Below are 17,944 nucleotides of genomic sequence, written 5' to 3'. Positions count from 1 at the left end.
GTGTGTGTTGGTGTTTGTTTATATGTCTGAGTGTGTAATAATGGCAGTGCTATGGGAAATTATTTTCTAAGGCACGTTGTGGGGGTTAAGCTGGGGTCTAGGATTGGATGAGAGCAAGGTTAGGATTAACACATATGACTGAGGTAATGCAGGGGGACACACCCTACATTTCCTCAGTCATATGTAACAACCTTATCCCTAACACTGCCCCAAGTGTAAGCCCACACCATATCTTAAAAAAAAAATAAATAAATTCCCCAAGCAATGGAGGTATTCAGACAAATGGAGGCTAGTGTTATGGGGGTGGGGGTAGAATTAGTGTAAAGGCTGGGAATGGAATTTGTTTTCATTTTTTGATCTTTCACAGGTACAGGGTTCAGGTAATTCTGTGTTATGTATTGTTGATCTTGTTTTTGTTTGTGTGTTTTGTTCAACATTACATAAGATGATTTTATATATATATATATATATATATATATATATATATATATATATATATATATATATATATATACATATATATGATCATGTTACTGGGGATGCACAAGCCAGTGCTTTTCTTTGTGCTGGTCCCAAGCCCGGATAAATGGGGAAGGTTGCGTCAGGAAGGGCATCCGGTGCAAAACCTCTGCCAAAAATTACTGATGTGGAGAACTTTTCATAATTACATACCGGATCAGTCGAGGCCCGGGTTAACAACGACCGCCACCAGTACTGTTAGCCAACAGGGTGCTGGTGGAAATTGGGCTACTGTTGGCCAAAGAAGAAGAAGAAGAAGAGGGGGAAGGCATGCCCGAAGGCAGGAAGAGAGGAGGAAGGTTAGGAGTGTAGTACTGAGGGTAGGAACTTTGAATGTTGGCAGTATGACTGGTATAGGGAGAGAGCTAGCTGATATGATGGAGAGAAGGAAGGTTGATATATTGTGCGTGCAAGAGACCAGATGGAAGAGAAGTAAGGCCAAGTGTATAGGAGACGGGTTCAGATTGTTCTATCATGGTGTGGATGGCAGAAGAAATGGGGTAGGAGTTATCATAACGGAAAAGTATGCCAAGAGTGTTTTGGAGGTGAAGAGAGTGTCTGACAGAGTGATGTTTATGAAGCTTGAAATTGATGGTGTAATGATGAATGTTGTTAGTGCATATGCTCCACAAGTTGGGTGTGCGATGGATGAGAAAGAGAAATTTTGGAGTGAGTTGGACGAAGTGGTGGTGAGTGTACCCAAGAGTGAGAGACTAGTGATTGGAGCAGACTTCAATGGGCATGTTGGTGAAGTGAACAGAGGGGATGAGGAAGTGATGGGTAGGTATGGTGTTAAGGAGAGGAATGCAGAAGGTCAGATGATTGTGGATTTTGCGAAAAGGATGGACATGGCTGTGGTGAATACATATTTTAAGAAGAGAGAGGAGCATAGGGTGACATACAAGAGTGGAGGAAGATGCACACAGGTGGATTATATCCTATGTAGGAGGGCCAGTCTGAAGGAGATTGGAGACTGTAAAGTGGTGACTGGGGAAAGTGTAGTTAAGCAGCATAAAATGGTGGTCTGCAGGATGATGTTGGTGATCAAGGAGTGGAGGAGGAGTGTGAAAGCAGTGCCAAGGATTAAAAAAGGGTGATTGTGAGGTGGAGTTCAGGGAAGAGTTAAGACAGGCACTGGGAGGCAATGAGGAGTTACTGAATAACTGGGTAACTACAGCAGAGCTAGTAAGGGAGACTGCTAGGAAGGTGCTTGGTGTGACATCTGGACAGAGGAAGGAGGACAAGGAGACATGGTGGTGGAATAAGGAAGTACAGGAGAGTATACAGAGGAAGAGGCTGGCGAAGAAGAAGTGGGATTGTCAAAGAGATGAAGAAAGTAGACATGAGTATAAGGAGATGAGGCACATGGCAAAGAGAGAGGTGGCGAAGGCTAAGGATAAGGCATATAGAGAGTTGCATGAGAGATTGGACACTAAAGAGGGAGAAAAGGACCTCTACGTATTGGCTAGACAGAGGGACAGAACTAGGAAAGACGTGCAGCAGGTAAGGGTGATAAAGGACAGTGAGGGAAACGTACTCACATGTGAGGAGAGTGTGTTGTGTAGATGGAAAGAGTACTTTGAAGGGCTGATGAATGAAGAGAATGAGAGAGAGAGAAGGTTGGATGATGTGGGGATAGTGAATCAGGAAATGAAGCAGATTAGCAAGGAGGAAGTAAGGACAGTTATGAAGAGGATGAAGAATGGAAAGGTTGTTGGTCCAGATGACATACCAGTGGAAGCATGGAGGTGCTTAGGAGAAATGGCAGTGGAATTTTTAACCAGATTGTTTAATGAAATTTTGGAAAGTCAGAGGATGCATAAGGAGTGGAGAAAAAGTGTTTTGGTACCTATCTTTAAGAATAAGGGTGATGTGTATAGCTGCAGTAACTACAGAGGGATAAAATTGATCAGTCACAGCTTGAAGTTATGGGAAAGAGTAGTGGAAGCTAGGTTAAGAAGGGAGGTGATGATTAGTGATCAGCAGTATGTTTTCATGCCAGGAAAGAGCACTACAGATGCAATATTTGCTCTGAGAGTGTTGTTGGAGAAATACAGAGAAGGTCAGAAGGAGTTGCATTGTGTCTTTTTGGACTTAGAGAAAGAATATGACAGGGTGCCTAGAGAGGAGTTGTGGTATTGTATGAGGAAGTCGGGAGTGGCAGAGAAGTATGCAAGAGTGGTACAGGATTTGTACAAGGGTAGTGTGACATTGGTGAGGACTGCGGTGGGAGTGACAGATACGTTTAAGGTGGAGGTGAGTTTACATCAAGGATCAGCTCTGAGCCCTTTCTTATTTGCAGCGGTGATGGACAGGTTGACAGATGAGATTAGACAGGAGGCTCCATGGACCACGATGTTTGCAGATGACATTGTGATATGTAGTGAGAGTAGGGACCAGGTTGAGGAGACCCTGGAGAGGAGGAGATCTGCTTTAGAGAGGAGAGGAATGAAGGTCAGCAGGGCTAAAATAGAATATATGTGTGTAAATGAAAGGGAGGGTTGAGGAATGGTGAGGATGCAGGGAGTAGAGTTGGTAAAGGTGGATGAGTTTAAGTACTTGTGATCAACAGTTCAGAGTAATGGTGAGTGTGGAAGAAAGGTGAAGAAGAGAGTACAGGCAGGGTGGAATGGGTGGAGAAGAGTGTCAGGAGTGATTTGTGACAGACGGGTACCAATAAGAGTGAAAGGGAAGGTCTACAAGAGGGTAGTGAGACCAGCTATGTTATATGGGTTGGAGACTGTAGCATTGTCGAAAAGGCAGGAGTCAGAGCTGGATGTGGCAGAGTTAAAGATGTTAAGATTTGCACTGGGTGTGACTAGGATGGACAGGATTAGGAATCAGTATATTAGAGGGTCAGCTCAGGTTGGACAGTTTGGAGACAAAGCAAGAGAGGCGAGATTGCGTTGGTTTGGACATGTGCTGAGGTGGGATGCTGGGTATAGTGGGAAAAGGATGCTAAGGATGGAGCTGCCAGGTAAGAGGAAAAGAGGAAGGCCTAAGATGAGGTTTATGGATGTGGTGAGAGAGGGCATGCAGGCGGTTGGTGTGAAGGAGTATGATGTAGAGAACAGGAAGAAATGGAAACAGATGATCCGCTGTGGCGACCCCTAACGGGAACAGCCGAAAGAAGATGATGATATGAGCAAACGACCGAAATCCAAATGGCCGGGCATACTTATGTGAAAGTGTTTTTCACCAAAGAAGCACTTTTGCGTAAGTATGACTGCTGCCGAGGTTGTACTACTGTGCAGGTAAGGGAAATTTCCCTTTTCCCCACTGTAGTGCGGTCTCGGAGGGAGAATATTAAAGTAGGGGGGGTTGTGGGGGTGTAAATGTAGTGTTTTATTTATTTTTTTTGTCACACGCTTTAACGAAAGCGCTTTTTCGATAAAAGTGCTTTCGTTAAAGTGTGTTCGGTTTTTATGGATTCAGTCGAGCAAACATCCTAGATCCATATATATATATATATATATATATATATATATATATATATATATATGTATATATTTATTATCTATTATTGTTATATGTGTTTTTAGTCTAACAAACTGTATATATCACATTGCTACCTGAACCTTACCTGACCTTTATCAGTTCAATCTGACATAACTGTTATTTTGTATTTAGTATTTTCATCTCATTGTATATATTCTACTGTTAGTTATGATGTATAAAACTGTATGTATATATCTCTGTTGAACTTTTGTACTGGTGCTTGTGCTTTATCAGTCTGTATGTATATACCATTGTGGAACTTTCCCGGTAAACAAATGCAATAAACAAATAAATAAATTATACATACACACACACACACACACACACACACACACACACACACACACACACACACGCACACACACACACACACACACACACACACACACACACACATACACACACACACACACACACACACACACACACACACACACACACACACACACACACACACACACACACACACACACACACACACACACACACACACACACACACACACACACACACACACACACAATGTATGTTTGGTAAAACTTTCAAATGACTGACCATGAAGTGAAGGTGTACTTTTGACTGAATGTTGAGTGGCTGACTTTTGTATCGGAATAGGTTGTGATGTCTAGGACTGGCTGTCCTTTCATGGCATTGCGTGATTGTGGAGTTCTTATATTTAAGTTATTCGTTGTGGGGTTTTAAATGTAGGGTTTGCATATTTCTGCATGTAGTATCCCAAAAAATTGTTGTCATAGGCATTTGTTGCCAGTAATATTTTTCTTTTAGGAGGGACATGATTCCCATTTATGTATTCACAGTGATCACCTATTTAAAATGTTTGACTATTCAATAGAAGTTTTGGGCTTGACTGGCTGATTGTTGATCTTTGAGCATTTGATTACAAATATAATATTGACTTCTACAAAAATATCCTTATTTCCTTCTCTTTCAAATTAAACACTTCATATCTGTAAATTATTTTCATTGTCTACCCCATTTTCCTTCTACATTCAAACTCTTGAAATATGCAAATCTTCAGTCAGTCAGTGTCTTAATAATTATTTGTGCTTCTACATTTGGATGAAGCCAATTCTATTCTATGGCTTCAAATGAAGTAATAGATTAGTAAATTCATTTGCCTGGAATGCAACAACTGAGCTCCCAAAAACTATTAATATGTGAAAAGAATTTCAAGAGAAATTCATCTTTGTTACTGAGCACTTGTCTCAAACCTTACCTTTATGTTTGCTATGTTAGCCAATGTCTTCTTCAGACTTCAGTAACAACCTTGTGAAAGGTCTGGTTGAAAACACAATGGAATTATTGAAATAATTAATCTCAAAGTTCTTAAGAGACTGTGTGAAGATCAGATGCTTCAGTAGTCTAATGTTAGAAGGAGAAGAGGGTAAACACTGACAATAAATGATTTACGTGTATTAAGCTTTTAATCTGCCAGAGAAGTATATTATGTTTTGTAGAAGACTAGAGACTAATTTGGAAAGCTAGTAAAGATATACAAGAGAACCATCTACAAAATTGATGATTAGAATACAATCATTAGTTATATTTATACTATTAATACACTTGCTAAAACAAATTGCACAGAGGAGAGGTTCTACAAAATATTTATTTTATTTTTATTTTACATTTGTTTACCGGGATAGTTTGACTGGACACAGGTCCATTTACAGTGGAGGCCTGGGGAGAAAAGCACCACATTTAGACTGACATCAACATGGTAATACAAACAACCATATAACAGTGATAACTGAGGTAAGTACAGACATAAAAAGTCTCATACAATCCAGTCTAAACAATAAACAATACATCAGCAGTAAGTGAGTAAATTTACAAAGACAGAGAGTCACATACATCAAAGCTTTAACATTGATTAGTGATAGGATAAAAGAATAAAAAACAAACATATGATTAGCTATGACATATTATGCAATTTCAAGTTGACAGTAAGATACCCAACTGTAGCATATATACAGTAGAGATAGCAGGAAGGAAGGTGTAAAGTGTACTGAGATTGTGAGATTCATGTGATGCATGGACATAGCCATGTATTCATAAGATGTGATTTGAGAGCATTTTTGAAATGTGTGTTAGTGGAGGCAGAGGTCAGAGAAGTGGGGAGATTATTCCAGGATCTAGATATGGCATGAAAACAAAGAGCTTTCCCTGAGTTGTTGTTAGCTTTAGAGATGCAGAGGAGGACTTTCTCAGTAGATCGGAGAGGACAATTAGTTCTGTATGGAGAAAGTAACTGGCTTAGTGCTGGGGTTTTTTCAGGATGTCTAACAATATTAAAGGCAATGACTAGCTGGTGGTAATTGAGTAGCAGGGGAAGTCCTACCCATCTTAGTTCCCTTAGAGATTGACAGTGATGGGTGCTGAAGCGAGAGTTGTTAGCAAACTTGGCAATTTTATTGTAACATGATTCAAGTCTGGTGAGATCAAGTTTTCTGACTTGGGTATAAATTGGCGCGACATACATTAGAGTGGAGAGTAGATGGGTTTGGGCTAGAGTTATCCATGCCTGTTCTGAGAAGAATCGTTTATGCCTATATAGGGTTCTCATTTTTTGTGGACCTTTTTTATGGTTTGTGAGATATGGACATCGAACAGTAGGTTATTGTCAATTTCTACACAGATGAGTTTGGTATGATCAGAGGGAGATATGATAGTACCATTTTTGGAACAGATTGAAAAGGATAGGGGGTAGGTATAGATTTGTTGGGATAAAAAGTAGCAATTTTGTCTTATTGGGGTTTAGGATTAGTTGGATATCAGTAATCCAACTTTCTACAGAACTGAAGGATTCTTGTGTGAGTTGTAGAGTAGAAAGCGATGGAACAGAGCAGATAAGAGTTGAATCAACTGCATACTGTATAAGGGAGACATGCTGGGTGGAGGTGTATAGATTGCTGGTAAATATGGAGAAGAGTAGGGGCCTAAAATCGAGCCTTGTGGTATGCCTATCATAGTTGGGAGTAAAGGAGATTGTATGCCTTGCCAATGCACTGATTGCTGCCTATGTGACAGATAGCTTTTAAACCAGGCAATAGTGGAAGGGGCAAAGGATAGGGAGGCCAGGACGTCTAGAAATTTGGAGTGTGAGACCATATCAAATGCTTTTGAGAGCTCTAAAAATATTGCAGAAACAAAATGATTGCTATTTATGTGATGGTTGACCTGGTTGGTGAAAGAGAGGAGAGCAGTTGTGCTGTGATTTTGCTGGAAGCCATGTTGTGTGGAGGAGAGAAGATTGTGTGTGTTTAGGAATTTTTAATGACTTGGGAGTGAATACATTTCTCAAGCAGTTTAGATAAGGGGGATAGAATGGCAATAGGGCGTAGGTTGAGAATTCATAAGAATTGCCACCTTTATGAAGTGGTATAATATAATGGAAGTCTCCAGAGTTGGGGGATGTAGGCTTCCTGTATGGAGCGGTTGATGAGGATAGAAACTGGGTAAGATAGGGATTCAGCAGCAATTTTTAGGAAGTTGGCTGGTGGACTGTCAGCTGCAAGGGTGGTTGGCTTTAGTTTTAGGAGGAGATTTTTAATAGTGGAAGTGGGAACTGGTGAGAGAGCAAAGGAGGGGATATTGTTGGCGCATTTGGTAGGCATATGTGTATGGTTGTTATTGGACAGCTGGAAGGATAGAGTTAGGATGTATTTTGTAAAACAGTCATTAAATTGGGATGATATGTCTTTAGTATTGTTGTCTGAGGAGGGTGCTGGAGTGGTAATTTTTCCTGGTTTTAGAAGGGAGTTGATAGTATGACAAAACTTTTGGGGGTATTTTGAGTGTTTGTTTTGGACCCTGAGGAAATTGTTCTTTTTATCTAGTTTGGTTTGTTTCTTGGCCTGATTTCTGAGTTGTTGGAAATTTTGTTTGGCTGTGCTAGTCTTATCACTTTTCCAGATTTTCCAAGCTTTATCTCTAGACTTTAGTAAGGCTCTTGTGACCCTACTCAGCCAGGGTGCATAGTTTGCCTTGACTCTGATTTTTCTAATGGATACAACTTTTTTGTGGACATATAAGAGAGTACTATTAAAGTATTCAAAGGCTTGGTCTAAACCTAGGCTTAGTAGTGGTTTCCAGTTAGTTTGTTTTAGAGTAGAGTTTACCTCCTGTATGTTTAGTTTATGGTCATCTCTAACTTGTCTAAAGATTATGGGCTTGGGTATGTTGGTGCATCTGCATGGGAGAAAAGTGGGGAAATGGTCATTGAGACCATCTGGTAGACAACCTGTCTGGTAGTTTTGTTTGGGGCAATTGACAATTGTCCAATCTAGAATGGATTGTTTATGGGGTTTTTTATCAACTCTAGTAGGTTTTTTGAATGAGTTGTGAAAAACCAAAGAGATTAATATGGTTACTGGGGTTGTTAGAATTACAGGCTGTCCAGTTGGTGTTTAGATCACCTAGTAAGATAGTTTCTTGTTGCAGATTCTCTGAGGTCCACTGTAATATTACCTCAATAGTAGGGGAGTTGTTTCCTGGGGAATATAACAGCAAAGAATATTATTTTTTTTTTACTGTTTAAGTATAGAATTGTACCTAAGATTTTGGAACTTGGGAAGTGGGATTTGTACAGTTTTCATTTTGAGGTTATTTTTAAAGAATTTGCAATTCCACCTCCCTTCTTGCTTACTCTATCTACTCTTATGATATTGTATCCTGGTGGGTGGATTTCTTCACTTTGGGTGTTGGGTTTTAGCCAGGTCTCAGTGAGTGTTAGCATGACTGTGGAGTAGGAGCTATAAATGCATGTAGATCAGGAAGCTTATTGGATATGCTCCTGGTGTTGATGTTGAAAAATTAGCAGGTCAGAATTTTGTTTGTTTCAGGGTGGGGTATTAAGTGGACCAAGGTTTGGGTGTATGTTACCTGCTATAAGTAGGCACTTTGTGATCAGTAGTACATGATTAATTGTATGTGCTCTTTCTAAGTTGGATCTGAATGATATTTTAGTAGTATAAGATGGAGTTATGTGGAATTTATGTATGTCTAGTATTGAGCTGTCTCTAAATAGTGTGGGACTGATAGGAAAGTTTGTGTGAGTTTGTCTTTATGGAACTATGTATAGTATGGAATAAAGTGTTTTCCAGGGGAGTGTTTGTGTGTATACATGAGATGTTTGTTAGGTATTTGAGGGTTAGGAATAGAAACCCTAAGGTGATTTGTGTTTTTCGTGGGAGTAGTAGTTTGGTGTAAGCATTGCACTGGTTTATAGGTTGAGGTAGATGTGAATACATGGCTAGTTGCTGCTTTATGATTGTTTAAGGCAAGGAGCTAGATAGTTGGCTTGGATTGTTTTAAGGAGTAGAGGTTACTGATTGGTTTAAGGTGGGTCAGGTGATGAGGGGTTAGAATAAAAGTAGGAGTAGTGGGGTGGGAATTGGGGGTAGAATAGGGGAGCAGAGTGAGCTGTAGGTGAATGGAGTGGGGCCAACCAGACTGTGAGAGTGCAAAGCCAATCTGTATGCAGGGTCTGGGCAGAAAGTACAGTTTTGTACCTAACATAAATGTAGATGTTTGAGTGTATACACTGCTGCAGTCATTACACTTGGGTTATCCTGCTGGCAGGCGGTCCCTCAGTCGGCTTGAGTTCCAAAGTCTTGGTCCGGCATTGGTTGCTGTCGCCTCTTCCCTGATGTCAGTGTGACGGGGGTATATAAGATGCAGCCGATGACATTTTCTTCAGTTTTTCTTGCCCCAGATGTCAGGTGCCCCCAAAATGGAAGGCTATGCAAATTGCTAATAAAACATACATATGAAAAGCAATCAAAAAACTTTAAGTTACCAGCAAATACTCCCCATAGGTAGTAAAGGGTATACGAGTTAGGTACGTACCCACAAGAAAGAGGGGAAGGAGGGAGGGTAACCTAGACTGCAGCAGTGTATACACTCGAACATCTACATTTATGGTAGGTACAAAACTGTACTATGTTCATCGTGTTACACTGCTGCAGTCATTACACTTGGGTGGAATCCCAAATCTGAGGTTGGGTAGCTGGTTCTATAAGGCATTAGGGGTGGCTATAAGGCCCTGCAGCACTGCAGTGGCAAAGCCAGCTCTGGATTTAGAGTAAAGAGGCAGGTGATAATGCTTGGTAAAGGTATGCACAGAACTCCAAGTTGCTGCTTCCAAAATATCCTTGGTAGGTATTCATCTGAGGTAAGCAGTTGAAGTGGCTGTTGCCCTGGTGGATTGAGACCTAATGTTGTTAGGCACAGTTTTCCCATGGTGTGTATAGCAGAAACGTATACAGTGTCCTATCCATTTTGAAATGGTTTGTTTTGAAATCTCTTTTCCCTGTGCTCCTGCAGCATATGCTACAAACAATTGCTCAGTTTTCCTGAAGGCTTTGGTTTTGTCCAAGTAGAAGCATAACTGCCTGTGTATGTCCAAGGAATGCAGCAGTCTCTCTCCTTTATTCTGTTGGTTTGGATAAAAAGTTGGCAAGTCAATAGTTTGGTTTAGCGCCACACTTGATAATACCTTTGGCATAAAAGTAGGGTTTGTTCTTAAAGACACTCTGTCTTGGTGGAAGATGATGAAAGGTTCCACTGCCATTAGTGCCTGTAATTCTGAAACTCTTCATGCTGAGGTTTTTGCCAGGAGCAGAGCAGTTTTCCAAGAGAGATATTTTAAATCTGCTGATTTAGCTGGCTCAAAAGGAGGTAAAGTAAATTTTTCCAACATGTAGTTGAGGTCCCAAGTTGGAGTTGGTGTTTTACGGGGCAGTCTTATGTTTTTAGCCCCTCTGAGGTACTGTTTCAGCAAAGGATTAGAAAAAATAGGTGGGTCCGTGTTGTAATGAGCAGAGATGGCAGAGGCGTGGATCTTGATGGATGAGAAGGAGAGGCCTTTGTCCAGCATCTCAGTTAAATATTGTAATATCTGAGGAATATTTGGGACAAGAGGATCAAGGCTGTGAGCCTGGTTCCAGGCACAGAATCTCTTCCATTTATCCGAATAGGCTTTCCTGGTGCTAGGCCTTCTGGCCTCCAGAATGACATCCATAACAGCTTTGGAGAGAGGCATTGCTTGCTTGACTAACGAATCTGCCATGCAGCCAGGTTTAAAGTCTTTAGCTGGCTGTGAAGTATTTGATTGCTGTGCTGAGTCAGAAGATGTGGGATTTGAGGCAAAATCCAGGGTGGCCCTTGCGCTAAGTTCTTTAAGATTGGATACCAGTGCTGGCGTGGTCAGTCTGGGGCAATCAGGATCATTTTTGGCCTTTCTTTCCTGGCTTTTATGAGTACCTTTGGAAGGAGAGGTAGTGGTGGGAAGGCATATACTTGTAGGTTTTTCCAGCTGAATGAGAGGGCATCCACTTTCCATGCTTGTGGGTGGTAAGTCCTTGAGCAGAATTTCTGTAGCTGGCAGTTCATTGGGGATGCAAACAGATCTATGTCCGGTCTCCACCATTTTTGTGTTATCATTCTGAATATTTGTGGATGTATTTTCCACTCATGCAGATCCAAGATGTTTCTGCTTAAGTTGTCTGCCAGTGTGTTTTTCTCTCCTGGCAGGAATTGTGTTTGCAGATGAACTTGATAGGTTATAGCTGTGTTCCACAAGGTCATGGCTTGTCTGCAGAGGGGATAAGAATGAGTGCCCCCTTGCTTGTTTATGTACCACATAACTGTGGTGTTGTCTGTCTTTAGAAGTAGTTGTCCTGGATGCAGAAGGTCCTTGAAAGCTATGAGGGCATTTTGTACAGCTAGCATCTCTTTTTGATTGATGTGAAGATGACTTTGTTCTGCGGGCCACTTGCCCTGAATACATTTTCCTGCCATGTGTGCTCCCCAGGCGTAGTCCGTGGCATCTGTTGTCAGTGTTTGCCTGGCTGTGGGTTGAGTGAAAGGCTGTCCCTTATTGAAGTGACAAGTTTGAGCCCACCATCGAAACTCCTGTTGAAGGCACGGAATTAGTGGTAGTACTGTTTCCAAACTTTGACAGTGTTGAGACCAGACACTCTTTAGGTACCATTGTAGTTTCCTCATATGCAGTCTGGCATATGGAATTAGTATTATGCAAGATACCATGTAACCCAAGGCCTGCAGAATTTTTCTTGCAGGGAGTTTGGCCTTTGTTGCCATAAATTGAAAATATTGAGTCAGATGTCCTTGCTTGTCTGGCATGAGATAAGCCTTCAGGGCCGTTGTATTCAAGCTGGCACCCAGAAATATTATCTCTTGTGAGGGCACTAGTTTTGACTTATTTTCGTTTACTGTGTATCCTAGGCAACTTAATAACTTTTTTACAAATGCCAGATGTTTTAGAAGAATGTCCTTGCTCTCTGCTTGAATCAGGCAGTCGTCCTGGTACGGATAAATTTGAATTCCTTTCTGTCTGCAAAATGCAATTACTGGTGCCAGGCACTTTGTGAAGACCATGGGTGCAGTAGATAAGCCAAAGGGCAGTGCAGAGAATTGGTAGTGCATTGAACCAGCTAATAATCTGCAGCATCTTCTGCAGGTTTGTCTGATAGGGACATGCAGGTATGCCTCCTTGAGGTCCAAAGTTACGAGCCAAGCTTTCTTGCCCAACATGGGAAGAAGCTGCTGTAGTGTCAACATTTTGAATTTTGGAACATCCAGATAAGTGTTTAGAGAAGAAAGATCCAGATTGGGCCTCCAGGCTTTGTCCTTTCTGGAAACCAGAAAGAGTCTTGAGTAAAAACATTGTCCTTGCTCCTGTGTTGGTACCTTTTGAATAGCTCTCATGTCCATGAGTGCTGTAATTTGTCTTTGATTCTCTGCCCATTGATTTGGTGGCAGATTTGGCAATCCTTTTAGCCTTGGCAAAGTGTGAAAGTGGAACCTGTAACCTTGAGATACAATGTTGAGAACCCATTTGTCTTTGGTGATCATATGCCAGTTGTGAGAGAAAAGTGCCAGTTTTCCTCCCAGTGGAGCTGCCAAGAGAGAACTGTTTGGCAGCTGTAATGGGAAGTCATTGGGACTGTTTTTTGTAAGGTTGAGGCCTGTCTTCCCCTTCTTTCTGGGTTGAAGCACCCCATTGTCGAGGCCTATAAGGACCTTGGGGTTGACCTCTGCCTCTTGGAGGTCTGTATCTGCCCCTTTGAGGTCTGTCTGTAACTGGAAAGGACCAATTCTTTGTTGGCCAATTTCTGCTAAATCGAGGAGGATGAACCTGTTTGCATAGATTTTGCCTTATCCTCCATTTTCTTTAATACCACTTCTGCCTTAACTCCAAATAAAACATCCTGCTGCAAAGGTGCATCTAATAATTTTGCTTTAACATGTTCTGGTAACGTCTGTTCTTTTAACCAAGCATGTCTTCTAATGACAGATCCTGTAACTGCTGCTCTGCAGGAGGCCTCTAATGAAACAAAACCACATTGCAAAGTATGTTTTCCCACTTGTTCAGCTGCATGCAATAAGTCCTGCATTTCCTTATAATTAGGAGAATCTGTGTCTGGAAGCATTTTTTGTTTTAATTGAGACAACAAATATTGCTGATATTTTAGCATGTGAAACTGGCAATTTAAGGCCCTCATAGCTAAAGTTGCAGATGTGTATACTTTCTTCCCCCATCTGTCTAGTGCTCTGGAATCTCTGTCAGAGGGGACTGGATTCTTTGCTGAGGATGCCTTAACCCCTTTGGGGCCCTGAGAAATAGTTTCAGGGTCAGCAGCAGGGCTTTTATAAAGAAATTTGTGAGAGTCAGGGACTCTGTAGTATCTATCATGATTAACTGGAGCAGGAGGTAAAGAATCAGGATTTAAACTGGATTCAGTATACACATCATCCACAATATCTAACACTGGCAGAATAGCAAGGGGTCTGTGTTGAGGTAATAAAAGGAAATCTCTGAGCCTTTTCTTGGATTCTGAATAATCCTGGCCCTCCCAAATGAAATGCTCCCTCATGGCATGTAAGGTTTCCCCAAAGGAGAAGTCCTTTGGTGGAGAGGCTGAAGGAAATGATTCCTCAGCATCAGAATCCTCATAAGGGTATAAAGAGTATCCTAGGTGTGAGGAAGAGTCTGAAGAGATGGATACCTGGTCGGATGACTCATAATCTGCATCCTGTCTAGGCCTTTTATCAGGAGGGGGATGGGAACCCCTGATCATGGTGATTAGGTCTTCAGCCATTTTGAGCATTTGTTTCTTAGTCATGGAGGCCTGTCCTGGTGAATGTTGAATTTGTTTCTTTGTTTTTAAAGGAGTTTTAGCCTTAGCAGAAGATTTAATGGTTAGCTGAGTAGGTCTGAAAACACCCTCTGAAGCTACGGGTTGTTCAGCTACTCCGGATCCCTCTGAAGGATTAGTCTCGGTAGACTATAAAAGTGGTGCATCCGAAGGCCCAGCCATCTCCACGTGGGAGTCAGAGGCAGCCTGAGGTTCTAAAGAAGCAGTCATCAGGAGCTGTGAAGATGCCTCGCTGAAAACCGGAGAACCGGCGAATGGCCTAGAAGAGGCTTTGTCATCAGTTTTGGGCCTCGGATGCCTGTCCTTGTCTTTGTGCTTTTTGTGAATCCCGGTCATCGGTAGTTCCAATGGCATGGTATAATTGAATTTTCTGCCAAAATAATGTCGGGCAAAATCAAACCGACGTTTAATAGTGCGCTTGGTAAACCTAGCACAAAACCGACAACCAGTGACGTTGTGGTCTGGGCCTAGGCATGGGATACATAAAGAATGGAAATCCTTATGAGGTATTTGCTTCCCACAAGAAATACAATTATTAACTTTTACTGACATCGGTCTGAGGCAAGAAAAAGTTTCCCCAACGGGGTACTTAGCTTTGTAGAAGACTTCGGTTCTGGATTCGGAAAAGAAAATCTCAGGAGTCGGCCGACCGGCACTTGCGAACTGCTTTTGCTTCGGGCGCCGCACGGCAAGAAAGACTGGAGAAAATGGCATCGGCTGCATCTTATATACCCCTTTCGCACTGATGCGTCATCTTCCACTAAGACAGAGTGTCTTTAAGAACAAACCCTACTTTTATGCCAAAGGTGGTATCAAGTGTGGCTCTAAACCAAACTATTGACTTGCCAACTTTTTATCCAAACCCACAGAATAAAGGAGAGAGACTTCTGCATTCCTTGGACATACACAGGCAGTTATGCTTCTACTTGGACAAAACCAAAGCCTTCAGGAAAAATGAGCAATTGTTTGTAGCATATGCTGCAGGAGCACAGGGAAAAGCCATTTCAAAACAAACCATTTCAAAATGGATAGGACACTGTATACGTTTCTGCTATTCACACCATGGGAAAACTGTGCCTAACAACATTAGGTCTCAATCCACCAGGGCAACAGCCACTTCAACTGCCTACCTTAGAGGAGTACCTACCAAGGACATTTTGGAAGCAGCAACTTGGAGTTCTGTGCATACCTTTACCAAGCATTATCACCTGCCTCTTTACTCTAAATCCAGAGATGGCTTTGCCACTGCAGTGCTGCAGGGCCTTATAGTCACCCCTAATGCCTTATAGAACCAGCCACCCAACCTCAGCTTTGGGATTCCACCCAAGTGTAATGACTGCAGCAGTGTAACACGATGAACATAGTACAGTTTTGTACCTACCATAAATGTAGATGTTCGAGTGTATACACTGCTGCAGTCCAGGTTACCCTCCCTCCTTCCCCTCTTTTATTAGCAATTTGCATAGCCTTCCATTTTGGGGGCACCTGACATCTGGGGCAAGAAAAACTGAAGAAAATGGCATCGGCTGCATCTTATATACCCCCGTCACACTGACATTAGGGAAGAGGCGACAGCAACCGACGCCGGACCAAGAATTTGGAACTCAGGCCAACTGAGCGACCGCCTGATGGCAGGATAACCCAAGTGTAATGACTGCAGCAGTGTAACACGATGAACATCAGTGCGAATGAGAAATGAATGGGTGTAAGTATATCACAAGTTCCCTACCCAATTCACTTGTAACTTTAATTTGTTTATTTTTTCTTTTGTTTGTCTTTTAGCGTGGAAGTATAGTTAATGAGACTATTAGATTATTAATTCAATCAAAATGGCTGTAACATTATTCCAGAGTACAGTGGTATCAGTTGTTGCAAAAAACAGAAAAAAACACTTAACTTACAGTGAACACACTTCACAGAGAGTGGGGAGATGAATGCAGAAGAGAAGTATTAGTGTGTTTCAAAGATGGTGCCGTTGTTATCAGGCCCTTATATAACTTCTGTCCTATGCATTCCTAGTGGGGGAGGAGGGTAGGGACTAATTGCAGGAGGAGTCCTGCGGGAGTGATTGACAGGTTTCTCAGACAGATTCTGGAGAATGGGCAATTCAAACAAAAACAAACAATCAATTGACTCTAATTGCAGGTAAGTGATATGGAGAGAGTACCAAGACAATAGATGAACTGCAGTTAAGTAAATGGCAGTACAGTTCAAGGGGGGAACTAAACTATCACAAGTTAATTATTTCTGGTGTTACTTAATTCTGTCGTAGTGCAGATTAGTTTGGAAGTGGATAGCTATTGCCGTACAAAAATAGTCTAATATTGACTGGTCACAGATGAAACTGGGAAAAATATGGAAATACTGGAAGGCATTCCTGAGTACCCATTTTAATTTGTTTTAACACAAAACCATGTATAAAAAACACATTTGAAAGATCTGAGTGTAGACTTGTAAGAGCATGTCTAAAGATTTCTAGCAAAGACAATTTTACAAAAGGATTTAAATGCAAGTGGGATATCATCATCATCATCATCATCATCAGCCACTTTTTCCCATTTTCTTCAAGATGGGTCATGGTATCATGTTAACTGTTGCCAACTCTCTGAAGTCAGTGCCACACTCCTACCTTCTTCAACATCCATGCCTGACTGTTGCAGATATTCTTTCACACTCTCCATCCATCTCTTTGCTGGATGTCCTTGCTTCCTCTTACCTTCTTCCTGTCTGTCCCAAATATTCCTCCCCAGATTGCCTTCTGGTTTTCTACACATATGCCCAAACCACCATAATCTGTTCTCTTTGATCTTTTCTGCAATTGGAACTACTTTGGCTTCTGCTCTTATGTCCTCATTTCTTCGCCTGTCCCACAGTGAGCATCCTACCACCTTTCTCAGGCAATTCATTATCATCACCTCTAGCTTCTTCAACTGTTCTGCCTTTACTGCCCATGTTTCTGTACCATGCAGTAGTATTGGCTGCACCACTGTCTTGTGCACCTTACTTTTCAGCTTCTTTGGCATTCTTCTGTCATAGACTACACCTGACACTCTATGCCAGTTGGCTGCTGCCCCTCTGATTCTAGCTTTGACTTCTTCATTCAGACTACCCTTCTCCTCAACCACCCCTCCCAGATACTTGAAGTTGTTTACCTGTTCCACTATCTTCCTTTATATCTCTGTTCTCAGCTTCTTCTGATTCCCCAATTTGCTGCCATTACCACCGTCTTATCTGTGTTTAGTTTCATCGCATGTGTCTTCAGATTTGCATTCCATTCTCCTAGTCTTTGCTGAAGTTCTAGCTCAGAGTCTGCCTGTACTGCCACATTGTCTGCATACACCAGCTTTGTTGATCTGTCCCCTCCAACCTGTTTGCTAATGTAGTCCGTCATCACTATGAACAGCAGTGGGCTCAGAGCTGAACCCTGGTGTACACCCACTCACACTGGGAACCCCTCTGGTAGACCATACACTGTTCGTACTTGAGCCACTGGGTCCTTGTACATAGCCTGCACTAATTTTACCAATGTTTCTGAGACTTCAAACCACTACAGTACTTCCCAGATCAGCTTTCTTGGGACCTTGTCATATGCTTTCTCCAAGTCTAGGAATGCCCAGTTAGACTCTATCCTCATCTCTAGCTTCTTCTCAAGTATCTGTCTCACTGCAAACATCGGGTTAGTTGTGCTGCATCCTGATCTGAATTTGAACTACTCATCTCCCATT

Source organism: Protopterus annectens, chromosome 2.part1 (assembly GCF_019279795.1).
Source record: "Protopterus annectens isolate FY-2018-M chromosome 2.part1, PAN1.0, whole genome shotgun sequence".
Lineage (NCBI taxonomy): Eukaryota > Metazoa > Chordata > Ceratodontiformes > Protopteridae > Protopterus > Protopterus annectens.
Note: the sequence above shows the minus strand (reverse complement) of the source record.